The sequence below is a fragment of the Pinus tabuliformis genome, chromosome Q, assembly GCF_031772625.1.
Source record: "Pinus tabuliformis cultivar Carrire ecotype Pingquan chromosome Q, CPIR1, whole genome shotgun sequence".
In the NCBI taxonomy this organism is placed as follows: Eukaryota; Viridiplantae; Streptophyta; class Pinopsida; order Pinales; family Pinaceae; genus Pinus; species Pinus tabuliformis.
In genome coordinates this window covers 1,191,113,724-1,191,127,197 of record NC_142296.1, presented here as the reverse complement: position 1 = coordinate 1,191,127,197, position 13,474 = coordinate 1,191,113,724, and the positions used below count along the sequence as shown (strand labels likewise).

At 36.3% G+C, this 13,474-nt stretch overlaps 1 pseudogene; it reads right to left on the bottom strand.

The window, feature by feature from the left end:
• Window positions 1–2,303: 2,303 nt before the first annotated feature.
• On the bottom strand, window positions 2,304–11,099 carry LOC149223989 (pectinesterase pseudogene; annotated as a pseudogene).
• Window positions 11,100–13,474: the final 2,375 nt, after the last annotated feature.

Sequence of the window (13,474 nt, the reverse complement as noted above, 5' to 3'; positions counted from 1 at the left end):
GCTTCCTTTCCTCAAAATATTTAAGGCCCCCTCTCACTTCCAATCCTCTCTGCATATCGGTATGAGAAGAGATACTTCTTAAATTTGAGACAAAACTCTCAAGTTGTGCCTTCATGACCTTGAATTTTGTTGAACAGTTTATTCTTCTGAAATTGATCATGCAATCTATGCCCACCTACACTCTCTCAGCCTTAGTTGCTTGAAAATTCATTATTAACAAGCTTCACAGCATGAAACACTCCTTCCTACAGGGGGGCACCCATCTGGAGAAAAAATGGGCCTTAGTCACTTGGGACAAGTTGTTCCTTCCCAAGGTTGTAGGGGGTCTAGCATTATGCGGTCCAAGTGCCTTAAGCCAACCTCTAAGTGCAAAAACATGGTGGAATTGGTTAAAGAACTCCTTAGTACTATGGTGCAAAATATAGACTAATAAATATGTTTAGGGCCTCCTCTCTTCTCGACTAGTTTGAATTTCAGAAGGCTCTCAGATATGGAATGCAACTTGGAGTAACAAATCTCTAATCTAAGACCATTTTTTCTAGGAAGTGCATAATGGAATGAAAACCTTATTCTGGGATGATTCCGAGAATCAATGGCCTAAAATCTCCTCTTTTCCCAACTCTCTCCTAATATGAGATAGTCCCCATCAAGGAGACCTTTCATTGGTGACTCATTATTGGGATTCATATTCCCCCAACTCTCATTGGTGCTCTTAGAAGATCCAATTCCCAACCTATGCAAGAACTCATTGTAATGATAAAGACCTTCTTTAATAGGTACTAACCACTTAAAATATCGTAGTGAAAATGGATGATGGCATTCTATGATGTGGGTATGGTCTGTCAGGGGTTTTCAATCTGAAAGAGGTCTACCTAATCTTAACACAAGAACAACTGGAGGCACTTAATCCTACTTGGAATCCAACTTATGGTCTGGTTTCCCTTCAGGAAAAATAGTAGCACACGACAACCTCTTATGTATTGCCTCCTTTGAATAATAAGTAACATATATATATATATATATATATATATAATTTTTAATAAATATTAAAAAGTGATTATTTTTATAATTATTGTAAAATTTTAACTTATACATTTGACAACTTTCTTTTGCAAATATAAAATATATCTATGTATAAAAATGTATGTAATATCTTTATTTCAACATTTACAAAAAGGATTGTGATATCAAAAAGTGAGAAAATTTTCCTATTTTATGTTATTATTAACCAATGATATAAATTATATTACTAGTAAATATTAATATACATGAAAAAATACATATAAAAAAAAAAAAATTGCATCATACTTCTCAAATTACCAAAATTTTAAAAATTATAAAAAATAACTAAATTATAAATAAATTATGAGTTTATTATTATTATTAATCGTGAAAATATTTAATATCTAAGTTAAATAGATATACATTTGAAAAAACTTGTAAAGCGATTCTTAACTATGGAGATTTAAATCCACTTTATCATGGAGATTCGTGTAATAGGATTTGTTATAATACCAAAAAATCAAAACTTATTTCATACTTGGATTATTTTATATAGATTTTATTTTTATTTAATTTTATAATATTTTTTTAATTTAATTGAAAAAAAAATAACTACTTTTAAAATAATTTTCAACATTTTATCTATAACTACAACTAAAAATAATGCATAAATATTTTATATAAATTAAATCTTTACTATCTATCTATTTATTACTTATTGATAATTAAATTAAGATTATAAAAACCTTATTTAAAAATAAACATGTCTAGTGATATAATTCTAAATTTTGATGAGTTAGTTGTATTTATAATTCTAAATTTTGATGAGTTAGTTGTATTTATTTGAAATGGCAAGCAAATGATTTAATTCAATAAAACTAATACATAATTTCTCCATTTCATATTTTATAAAGATAATTAACATAATGATAAAAAAATGAATCACACGACATCCTTAACCCATCATTCAATTAAATTTAAATTAATAGAAATAAAAATGAAGCGAATAGATTGTAACTGACATTTAATTATTGTTATAATGGAATCCTTCGCATCATTATGGAGAACTGACATTTAATTATTGTTATAATGGAATCCTTCGCATCATTATGGAGAAAGTAACACATAAAATGGCATAGAAAGTTATGTGTACTACACTAATTTCTTTACTACTTTTCCACGGGCAGAATTATTATACATGAGCAATGCAGTGGGTGTACAGACTGGAACATTGGACATAGGAAGGGTCGCTTGATGATAGCATTTAAATGAATATCAGATATGTGGTTTTGTGATATTCATCATATCAATCCAAGGGTAAAGGGAATTCTTGCAGCAGGAATCCACAAATTACCAAAAATGAATTGGCCAACTGTGAATCTAGCAGCTTCAGTGGCGCTTTTGATAACATGAAATCCATGCCAACGGACACGTCTCGATGTTACTGCACGGACGCCTCTGTTCATATACTCGCCATAGTACAATGTTTGAAGCGCAAAGCTTCCTTGCCATTCGGACCAACCGGCGGGATCGATCAAATCGTCCAGAATGGATTGCATGAACACTGTGCGAGAGTATTGCTTCCACGGTCTTCCGAGGTATGTTTGGATGGACTTTTTAACAGCTTGCAGATCGGGAGCTGGGCTTACCCTGCAATTATGAATGGAAATTCCAGTGTTTTGATTGGGATCAGTTCTTCCTTGAGCTGTAATTGTGTTCTTTTGTTGTCTCATAGGCCTTCTAACCAAGATATTGCTATTTTGGATTACCATGGCTGCGTTGCCAAAGATAAAATCAACCGTTCCATAGATATCGACTTCTCTGTAAAATTGGCGAAGGGAGTAAACATATAAAGTGTCCTGGTATCCTTTGATGCTTCAACGATATACCACCGAGAAGTCTGCGCCTACTCGAAGTGCTACGGCCTGGTGCTTTTGTTGGAATTTAATTCCAACTGCAACAATGAACAACTGTACATGAATCTGATTTGCAGTAAATGTTAAAGTTGTTCGGTGCAGCCAAGTCGCCTTTGATATTTCTGCACATTAATATGCATTAAAGTTTCAGTTGATTTCCCCTGTAGACAGCCGACTTGTTTTTTGATAAAGGTATCACCGCCTTGCTGCAATAAATTCTGAGATAAACATTAGAAGATATTTTGTAATATTTTATTGTTTTAATCAGATATCTTTCAGCATATAAATACCGCACAGCAGTTCTGTTTTAAAGTTAGCGTTAGAAGCAGCAGCAGCAGTTGAAGAATCACACAGAGCAGAGGAAAGCACGCAGCAGCGTGAAGAGGAAGAAGAATAATTTCAGAACAGTGAAATGCACAGCAGTGCAGAAATTTGAATGTAATTTGTTTTTATGTTTATCTGTGTGGAACAGAATCATTCCTTAGTGAATTTCTGAAGTAGATGTTCAGCAATAGAAGTTTTGAAATTCCCTCTGTATGAGGAAGACAAATCTGTAACAGTTAGTTTATTTTGATAAATACAAGTTAAATTTTTCCTGTTGCTGTTACACCGTCACCGTTGGTGAAACACCTCGTAACTCAAAAATTACTTGACGTCAAAAGTTTACGTTGCTGAAACACGACGATCAGCGTTGCTGAAACACCTGTTTCAGCAACTGAAAAAAAAACTGTGTTGCCGAAACACCGTTTCCAGCAAGCGAATTTTTCTATTTTTTCTGTGTAAAAACAGAGTGCGATTTTTGTCTGTCTGTTATGGAATTTATCAGAAAATTCCAACATGGTATCAGAGCTAGTCTAGGCACTCAGTGAGTCAAAAACAGAGATTGTTTTTCACTGTAGGAGCTGTAAGAAGTTTGTTAAGCAGTTTTTTCTAGCAGAGAAAGTTTTTTGCTTGTTTTTCAAAATACAGTCAGTACCTTTTCTTTACCAGTACATGTTAAGATGGCAGATGCTGGAACAGGTTTAACAAATCCCCAACTACCTCAGTTTAATGGGAAAAATCACAGTTATTGGTCCATAACAATGAAAGCATTGTTTGCTTCTCAAGGACTATGGGAGCTGGTTGAAACAGGGTATGCTGAACCTGCAGATGCAACAGCGTTGGCTGCTTTGACAGCAGCAGAAAGAGACCAGTTGAAGAGTGACAGAAAGAAGGATGCCAAAGCCCTCTTTTTCCTCTTCCAATCAGTACATGAAAGTGTTTTTCCGCGGATTGCAGCAGCAACAAAATCTAAGGAGGCATGGGATATTCTCCAAACTGCCTACCAAGGCATGGAGAAGGTGAAGACTGCAAAGTTGCAGATGTTGAGGAGAGACTTTGAAAATCTCAGCATGAAGGAATCTGATACAATAGATTCATTCTTCACCCAGGTTATTGGCTTGATAACCCAGATAAGATCTCATGGTGAGATTCTTGAAGATAGAAGGGTTGTAGAGAAAATCTTGAGATGTTTACCCTCAAGGTTTGAATATATTGTGGTGGCAATAGAAGAAACAAAAGATCTCTCACAGTTCACGGTAGATGAGCTGAGTGCTTCTCTGTTGTCCCATGAACACAGACTGAGTAGAGGAACATATTTCTCTTTTGAGCAAGCATTCAAGACTCAGATGTATTTTGGCCAAAGAAGAGGTGGAAGCAGAGCAAATTACAGAGGTCGTGGAAGAAGCCAAAACAGAGGCAGAAATTATCTAGCTAGCACAAGCGGAAGGAGCTGCAATCAGAACCAAGCTGAAGGTTCAAGCAAACAGCAAGCTCATGGACAAAGGTATGACAAATCCCAAGTCCAATGTCATTATTGTAAAAAATTTGGGCACTATGCCAATGAATGCAAGAAAAAACAAAATGACATGAACAATAGGCAGAATGTTAATTTTGCAAATGAAGAAGATAAGAACCCAAAGAATGTGCTGTTAACATGTAACATAGCACAAGACAAACAAGATGATTTTTGGTTCTTAGACTCAGGTTGTAGTAATCACATGACTGGAAATATTGCAATGTTTGCCAATCTGGATGAAAATGTGAAATCTGAGGTAACAACAGGGACTGATGATAAGATAACGGTCAAGGGTAAGGGCAGTGTCAATATCCGAGCAAAAAATGGAGAACAGATGACTGTGCAAGCTGTATACTATGTACCTGGTCTGAAATGTAATCTTTTGAGCATTGGACAGCTCATGAACAAAGGTTACAACGTGTTCTTCAAAGATGATTTGTGTACTATTAGAGACATACCTCCAAGTAAGAAGATCATTGCACAGGTGCAGATGACCAGCAATAGAATGTTTCCTCTCAAACTCAGGGCAGATTTGAAGGAAGGCAGAACTATTGCGGCTGTAACACAAGAAGTCTTTCAAGAACAGGTGAAAGATGTGAATTGGTTGTGGCATTTGAGATTTGGACATCTCAATTTCGGAGGCCTGAATCTGTTGCACAGAAAGGGCATGGTAAAGGGATTGCCGTTGATTGAGAAACCGGACAGCCTTTGTGAAGGCTGCATCTTGGGCAAGCAACATAAAGAAAGCTTTCCAACAGGAAAGAGTATAAGGGCAAAAGCACCCTTGGAAATTGTTCACTCTGATGTGTGTGGACCGATGCAAATACCATCATTTGCTGGAAATAGATATGTTTTAACTTTTATTGATGATTACACCAGAAAGACATGGGTGTATATGCTGAAACAGAAGAGTGAAGTGTTTGAGAAATTCCGCCACTTCAAAACTCTTGTTGAAAAGCAAAGTGGGCATTATATCAAAGTGCTCAGAACAGATAGAGGAGGAGAGTACATCTCCCAAGAATTTCTGCGTTTTTGCAGAGAGAATGGCATACAAAAGCAGTTCACAGCAAGGTATACACCTCAGCAAAACGGTGTTGCTAAAAGAAAGAATAGGACCATTCTTGACATGGTCAGAAGTATGCTGAAGGCAAAACACTTGCCGTATGAGTATTGGGCAGAAGCTGTTACTTGCACAGTTTACATCTTGAATAGATGCCCAACTAAAGCTGTCATGAACAGAATACCAGAAGAGGCATGGAGTGGTCAAAAGCAAACTGTCACTCACATGAGAGTATTCGGTTGTGTGGCATATGCACATGTACCAGATCAGCTAAGGAAAAAGCTTGATAGTAAGGGGGAGAAGTGTGTCTTTATTGGCTATTGTGATGAGTCAAAAGCATACAAACTCTATAATCCATCCACCAAGAAGTTAATAGTAAGCAGAGATGTGCAGTTCATTGAAGATGAAGCTTGGGATGGAAGCTTGGAAAAAACAGTGAATGTGAAGACAATAGTGTCTCATGAAGAAGAAGAGGAAGGGACAGCAGCAAATAATCCTTCCTTGGTGGCTCCTCCTACACCACAGCAAGTACAACAAACCACACCACAAGCTGGAATCCGAACAGCCTTGAGAAGTCAAGGAAGAACAGTTGCTGTTACACCACAAACAGCAACTGCTGAAACACCACAGGGATCAAATACACCCTCAAGTTCGGATGGAACTCCAAGCACACCAAGAAGACCAAGATTCAGAAATCTGAATGAGATTTATGAGCAAGGAGAGGTAAGTAACAATACCGGTCTGAATTCATTATTTGCTTTGTATTGTCATATTGATGACCCAATCCATTTTGAAGATGCTGTAAATGAAGATAAATGGATTGAAGCAATGAATGAAGAAATTGGTGCAATTGAGAAGAGTAAAACATGGGAGTTAGTGGATCTCCCTAAAGGCAAAGATGCCATTGGAGTTAAGTGGGTTTATAAGACCAAGAGCAATGCTGAAGGTAAGATTGACAGGCACAAAGCAAGACTTGTTGTGAAAGGCTACAAGCAGCAACAAGGAAGAGACTATGATGAAACCTTTGCACCAGTAGCAAGGATGGAAACACTCAGAACAGTGTTGTCTATTGCAGCACAACACAAATGGAAGATTTATCAGATGGATGTTAAATCTGCATTCCTGAATGGAGTGTTAAAAGAAGAGGTTTATGTTGATCAACCTCCGGGCTATGAAGTTGAAGGACAAGAGCATAAAGTTTGTAAACTGAAAAAGGCTCTTTATGGGCTGAAGCAAGCTCCAAGAGCATGGTACAGCAGAATTGATGCTTATCTGATTGAGAATGGGTTTGCTAAGTGTGATGGTGAACCCACACTCTACATAAAGCAGAATGACGGTAAGATTATTATTGTTGTTTTATATGTAGATGATCTGATTTTTACTAGCAATGATGCTTCTCTCATTGCTGATTTTAAAGCAGTCATGAAGAGTGAATTTGAAATGACTGACTTAGGCTTCTTAAGATATTTTCTTGGAATTGAAGTAGACCAAAGTGAAAATGGTGTTTTCATTTCTCAAGATAAATATGTAGAAGCTGTTTTGAAGAGATTTAACATGCAGAACAGCAAGGCTGCTGTGACTCCAACAGTAGTGGGGCTGAAATTAACCAAAGAAGACAGCAGCAAATATTTTGATCCAAAATTGTACAAGAGCATAGTTGGCAGCCTTATGTACTTGACTGCAACTAGACCGGACATTATGCACGCTGTGAGTTTAATCTCCAGATTTATGGAAAGACCGAAAGAGACTCATTGGCAGGCAGCCAAGAGAATTCTAAGGTATGTGAATGGAACGAAGGGGTTTGGTATTTTATACTCCTCTTCTGAAAGTTTCATGTTGACAGGTTACACTGACAGTGATTGGGCTGGAAGTGTTGATGATAGGAAAAGCACATCGGGATATGTGTTTCATATGGGATCGGGAGCCATCTCATGGGCTTCCAAGAAGCAACCAGTTGTGGCTTTGTCAACAACAGAGGCAGAGTATGTGGCAGCAACAGCAGCAGCATGCCAAGCAGTATGGCTGAGAAGAGTTCTCAAAGATTTGTGTCATGAACAAGAAAATGGCACAACCATTTACTGTGACAATAGCTCAGCAATAGCATTGTCTAAAAACTCTGTTTTTCATAAAAGAACAAAGCACATAGACACCAAATATCACTTCATACGTGAATTGGTTAACAATGGTGAGATTGTTTTGCAGCACTGCAGAACAGAGGATCAGCTTGCAGACATCTTGACAAAACCATTAGCAAAGAAAGGTTTTGATCATTTCAGAAAATGTCTGGGTATGCAGCAGTTGAAATTAAGGGGGAGTGTTGGAATTTAATTCCAACTGCAACAATGAACAGCTGTACATGAATCTGATTTGCAGTAAATGTTAAAGCTGTTCGGTGCAGCCAAGTCGCCTTTGATATTTCTGCACATTAATATGCATTAAAGTTTCAGTTGATTTCCCCTGCAGATAGCCGACTTGTTTTTTGATAAAGGTATCACCGCCTTGCTGCAATAAATTCTGAGATAAACATTAGAAGATATTTTGTAATATTTTATTGTTTTAATCAGATATCTTTCAGCATATAAATACCGCACAACAGTTCTGTTTTAAAGTTAGCGTTAGAAGCAGCAGCAGCAGCTGAAGAATCACACAGAGCAGAGGAAAGCACGCAGCAGCGTGAAGAGGAAGAAGAATAATTTCAGAACAGTGAAATGCACAGCAGTGCAGAAATTTGAATGTAATTTGTTTTTATGTTTATCTGTGTGGAACAGAATCGTTCCTTAGTGAATTTCTGAAGTAGATGTTCAGCAATAGAAGTTTTGAAATTCCCTCTGTATGAGGAAGACAAATCTGTAACAGTTAGTTTATTTTGATAAATACAAGTTAAATTTTTCCTGTTGTTGTTACACCGTCACCGTTGCTGAAACACCTCGTAACTCAAAAATTACTTGACGTCAAAAGTTTACGTTGCTGAAACACGACGATCAGCATTGCTGAAACACCTGTTTCAGCAACTGAAAAAAAAACTGTGTTGCCGAAACACAGTTTCCAGCAAGCGAATTTTTCTGTTTTTTCTGTGTAAAAACAGAGTGTGATTTTTGTCTGTCTGTTATGGAATTTATCAGAAAATTCCAACAGCTTTTGAGGTCCCGCGGTGTTCTCGAACGTCATGTCTCTCGCAATGAACCCTCTTCCAGAAACAGCTATCGCACAAAAGACAATTTGTCGTTTAATACATCTGACAAGTTATACATTAGATCCTGATTCAGAAACAACTATTGCAGTTTGTCATTGCACACAGAACAAACAAAACAAACTGGCAAAACAAACCGGAAAAACATTTGGGAATTATACACCACCTAAATTTATGAATTTATTAATTGTTTAGAGTCTAAGTAGAGTTAAAGACATCCGACATCCCATCTTTTTTGAAGTGCAATTATATAAATTAAGGAATTTTTTTGAAATGCAATTATATAAATTAAAGAGAAATCGTTTAAAGACAATTTTTCGTTTAATACATCTGAGAAGTTATACCTTTTGTCATTTAATGTCTTTTGTCATTTAATGTTTTTTTATTTATGGGTATAAAATAAAAATTTTGATTAGCTTAACCATATAAATTAAAAAGCAAAAAGCAAAAAATAAAAAATAAATAAATATTGATAAGCATTAATTTATAAAAACTTTAACCATTATACATGTTCAATTAGATAAATTAATTTAAAAAGATCATATATATTAATTAAATTATAATTTTATTATATATATTAAATTATAATTTCTCTATTTTATATATATAATTTTAATATATATATATATATATATAGATTAAAATTATAATTTCTCTATTTTATATATATAATTTTAATATATATATAACATAATTTTAATATATATATAACAATATTCAACTATAGATATTTATTCTCAGCACATAAATTTTATTGCAATATAATGAGTTATATTTTCACGTAATTTGTAAATGAGTCCTATTTCAATATGATGATTTATCAATAAAATAAATTAAAAATCTTTTGTAACGATATATTTAAAAACAAAACATCTATTCAATTTAATATTAATCCAGTAGAACAATATCCAGAGCAATGTATAAATATAAGAAAGTATATTCGAAAAGCCAATTATAAATTCTTACCCAAAGTGGCAGACTTGAACGTAGTTGAACCATCTAAAACATTCTTGCTTCCCGTGAGGATGGTTCGGTCCTTGCCATCGCCAATTAACATCAAATTGGTTTTGGTCTTCAATATGTCCACGTTCTCCTTGTAAACTCCGGCTTTGACGTAGATGATATGTCTCCTCTTGGACTCGGAAGGCGCCGCGTTTACTGCTTCGGTGATCGCCAGGTAATTGCCAGAACCATCTTTGGCAACAACGACGTGCGCTTGTCTGGAGGATTGTAAGTGCCTTCGGTCGTAGGCTGATAACCATCCTGGAAAACCATCTGTCTCGATCAGACTGTAGTGAGAATCCAACTCCTCTCTTTCTGAACACAACAGACGGCGATTTTTGAAGCTGGAAAGCTTGTACATGCAAAGCAAGTTGCTCGTTAATTCTGACACATTAACAGCTCTGGACGACATCAGAGCTTTTATGTTACTGCTGTCTGTTAAATTGAAGTCACGAAAACCATTCAAGCAGGTTTCCTGGTTCGTCAAACCCGCGCTCAGCAAATTTGGGATATCTTTCTTGACTGAATTGTTGCTTAAACAAACGTTGAGACTGTCCAACGTATCTCGGAAAAGCTCAACACAATCTTCCCATGCCGCCCGTTCTCTTTCATTCATCATATCACTGTCTAGACTCATGGACAATTCGTAAGCATGTTGTGCCTGTTCCATGTTCTCCGTCAAGGCTAAACTTATCAAAATGTCGGGTGATGCTGTCTCGAAGCCACGATATGATGCCAAAGACGACACACATCGGTGGGGAAATCTTGTCTGGCTACAGACCGACTTTACTAAATTAGAGCATACTTTCCTACCTTGGGAGTCGTCCGGGACTTCACTGGAAGTAACAGGAGTTCCCATTGACACACCAACGATGTCAAGGAGCAGCATAATTAAAGTCAGGGCAGCAAGGATGGACCATTTTTTCGAGTTTGGAGCCTTCCGTTCTTCGTCGCAGTAGACTCGAACGTTGCTCCTTACAAAACTCGTCATGTGGACGCTAGGTCAAGAACTTTCAGATCGATGGACCCTAGGAAGAACTAAAATAAATTCCAGCCAAATAACTCGAATATAAATTTGCACACTTCAGAACGGCTGGGCTTCGCTCGGTGGGAATGAACTCTTCAAGGAGTGCTCTTATAGCATTACACTTTTCGTTTATGTGGCTAACATTAATCTAGTGTTATTCTCTTCTAGGGTTGCAATTTTATCATTACTGTGTGGCTCACACATCAAATCGGCAGATTATTCTCGCACTAAGGCTGTGATTGTTTCTTATAGTATTGTTCAATTCGAGGATCAATTCAGCTTTGATCGTTGACACTGCAACCAAACTCGCAATGGATTTCAACATTGATTTTCATTACGTGTTGTTCTCTATAATCTAAAAGGTCACTTCTCAGATTCGATATCGTAGTCCGTTTTTATGAAGGTAATGTACGTAATCCGTAAGGTACAAGATACGTGCATCACTGTAATAAAAAGGATTAGTTCGCGCTTAACAGTTAGATAGAAATCTAGACGGTAGAAGTCACAGATTAGTGAGATTCCACGCCGTAGCTCATCCTTTTGATTTGCCTCGTTCATTAAGTAAGTTGGCCGGTTTTCTACTTTGTTTGTACAGCGAAATATTGGGAAGTCGTTTAGAAAAAAATTGAAGATGGTGTAGATTTTGGAATTAGCTTTTCTTGTTTAACCTTTTTAACCTTTTTCAAGGGTTAAAAAAACCAGTTTTGTAGATTTGGGAAATAGGCTGTACAAGAACTAGGAACTAGGACTAAATTCTACTATTATTCATCAAATGTAAAATATTTCAAAAAAAACTATAATTAATGTAAATATCCACTTTAAACAAATTAATAATAAAGCTGAATCTTTTACTTGCAAATACGTTTGTAAGGATTATCCTTTGATGAAGTTTTTATCCCTTTCATATCTGCCTAGGTATATGATTCCCAAGAAGTAATCCTTACGATACATCATTGTATCTTCAAAACAAAGAAGTGATTTCAAAAAATAAAACCTTACTGCGTGGCTATGAGGCGCTAGAGTACATAAAAGGAGGTTTAGATCGATTTTTTTTGTAGGGAACTCAATTTCTAGGAACAAGATGAATCTAGATATAGCCATCGAAGGTTGGGGATAGGCATTGATCAAGTCTCTTCGATATTGGTAGTTGCACATGAGTGCAGTTGGAAGTTTGACCAGGGTCGTACCTCCGTTGGAAAGAGATTGGATGATAACCCAAGAATAGGGTTTGGTGTCCTTTCATTTAAATTTTTAGATTGGATGATAACCCAAGAATAGGTTTGGTGTCTTTTCATTCAAATTTTTATATCCACTTTGTGTATGTAATTTTTATGTAAGTGGAACATAAATTAATGTAGGTCTAATGGTTTTTGCAAGGTGAATTTAGGTAGGTAGCAAGGTTTTTGGAAGTAAAATTAAATTAATTTAGGGTTTTTAATTATTTTATTTATAGAGTTTTGATAAAAGGTATTCATTTTAGGAGGAAATGTTTGAAAAAGTGTGTAAAGAAGGTAGATGAGGGCATTTATGCATGTAAAATTTTATCTAAGTGGATTCACTTTAGTACCAAGGTTATTGGAGGTAAAGTAAATTTGATTTAGGGTTTTAGTATTAGAGTTTTGACCAAAAGTACTTAATTTAGGAGGAAGCATTTGAGAAAGGGTGCAAAGAAGGTAGACAATGGTGCTAGCTCCTCCACCAAAACAAAAGAATCGGATGTTCATCCAAGTATATGGTTTGGTATTATATCATATAAGTGCCTGGATCCATTCTATACATGCAAAAATTTTCATCCCCTTTAAATAGCCATAATAAGTAGCTTTTTAGCCTAAAGAAATTAACATCGGGCTAAAAACCTAAGCGTTACTGAAATGGAAATTTAAAGAGGAAGGAAACTTTTAGATATTCCAATGGGTTGTTCCATATAGATTTCTTCCTGCAAGTCCCCATGCAAGAAGGCAGATTTAACATCCATCTGATGGACTTCCCATTTTAAAGAGGCAGCAAGGGAAAGAACAAGGCGGATGGAGTTCATTTTGGCAACAGGGGAAAAGGTTTCAGTGTAGTCAATGCCTTCAACCTGTGAAAAGCCCTTAGCAACGAGACGAGCTTTATGTTTATCAACTTTCCCATCTGGTCCATACTTGGTTCTGTAAACCCATTTACATCTAACAAGTTTGCGTCCCTTTGGTAGAGGAACAAGATCCCATGTATCAATTGTCATCAATGAATGATATTCTTCATTCATAGTTGCTTCCCAATGTGGATGGCCTGAAGCTTCTGCAAAAGTGTCAGGATCATGATTTACTGGAGCTTGAGCCAGTAAAGAAGAGGCTCTTTCAAACTGAGAACGTGTACGTCGCTGATCTGTAGGATCACCGGCAAGATCACCTGCTGCATCTCGAGTGGCACGGACCCATCTTGGAAGTTGAGGATCCTG